Source organism: Geospiza fortis, unplaced genomic scaffold (assembly GCF_000277835.1).
Source record: "Geospiza fortis unplaced genomic scaffold, GeoFor_1.0 scaffold244, whole genome shotgun sequence".
Lineage (NCBI taxonomy): Eukaryota > Metazoa > Chordata > Aves > Passeriformes > Thraupidae > Geospiza > Geospiza fortis.
Window position 1 is genome coordinate 1310273 of NW_005054370.1, and position 1507 is coordinate 1311779.

Sequence of the window (1507 nt, forward strand, 5' to 3'; positions counted from 1 at the left end):
CCCGCCGCGGATCGCCCGCGGGGTCCCTGCGGAGCCGCGGACCCTCCTCCCCTGGCAGAGCCTGCGCTGGATCCTCCGCCCCCCCGGAGCTCCCGGCGGGATCCTCCTCCTGCCCGCAGCCCCATGTGAGACTCCGCATCCCCCCGTGCCTCCGCCGTGCTCTTTCAGTTGGGTTTTTTTTTTGTTTTTTTCCACCCCCCTCCTCCTTTTATTTTGAAGGGGGGATCCATCTTAAAACTCTTTTTCTGGATCCCGGTTTCTCTTTTTTTGATTTGCACTTTTTGAAAAACCCTCAGATGCTCCTCCATGTGGACTGAGAACCCATCAAGACACACACACGAGAACTCATCCCGATCAACTCCAAATCCTGGCTTTCCGTGGGTTTTGCTGCAACACATGAAAGCAAACTTGTATTTAAGACACACTCGTGCAGAAATTTAGCTGGGGACTTGAACGTGTATTTTGTCTTGGTTTCTTGGTCTTGGTTATTTTTTGTTGTTGTTTTTTTTTTTTAATTTTTATTTTGCTTCACTGGAAATCAAAAGCTTGTTTTGGAATTGGACCTGCTTTTGCTGCACTTCTCCTCTGGGCTGGATAACACTGAAGCTCTTTGCTTTTCTACTTGGATAGTGTTTTCCTGTTGATCTGTTGGGTTTTTTTCATCTCCTGTGTGGCAGACTTTTTTTTTTCCCTGAGGGGGGTAAACAAACGACGACAACAACAACAAAAAACTTAATTTTTTTGGCCGTGTGAGATTTTTTTCGTATTCATATTCGTGAAATTACGGGTACACTTACAAAAAAATTAAAAAAAAATAAGAAGCATTAAAAATAAGAAAGGAACACGTCAGAAAGACCCCTACACGGTAGACAAAATACTCACTTGTTTCCTTACAGCAAGACTGAATCGAAAGCTGCCAAAGAGCCCCATAAAGAAAAGACTAAAAGGTAAGAAGGGGTAAGAGCCTCTCTTAATCCGGGCACGGTAGAAGTTAGCAGGGGAAGAGACCTGCAAAGCCGGTGCATTCCTCCTTTTTCACAAGTCTAAACTAGATTATTATTATTTTTAAACTGTTTATTAGTCAGCGAAGCAAGAAACACCCCAAAACATTTCAAAACCCCTTTTATTTTTATACGATTTTTTTTAAATGCGAGCAATTTCCGGATATTTTTTAATAGTAGAATTAAGTGGGTGGTTTTTCTCTGTCCGGAATCGCTGTTTCTCCCCGCGCAGCGAGCAGAAAGTGCCATTTGTGAGCGTGTTGTGCCATTCAGACATGACATGAAGGCAGCTCTTGCTGCAAGGCACGACCGTGTGTGCTCTTGCTTTAGAACTTACGCGTGTGAAAATTATCGCACAGCGGCTTGGAAATGATCCCAGGGCTGGAAAACTGTGGGCATGGCCAGCAGTGCTGCCCTATGGGCGAGCACATGAGCTCCACCTTTGTCCTTCATGGCTGCTTTCTCTTAAAAGTTAAAATATTTAGCTTTGGGTTATTTTTCCTTCC

The 1507-nt window shown here is 44.5% G+C and overlaps 1 long non-coding RNA gene across 1 annotated transcript in view; it reads left to right on the forward strand.

Moving 5' to 3' along the window:
• Window positions 1-6: 6 nt before the first annotated feature.
• The window catches only part of LOC115948276, a 46100-nt gene continuing 44599 nt past the window's right edge, over window positions 7-1507 (forward strand). The window contains exon 1 of the long non-coding RNA XR_004082111.1: window positions 7-947. This is a non-coding gene — a long non-coding RNA (uncharacterized LOC115948276). The remainder of the gene's footprint in view (window positions 948-1507) is intronic.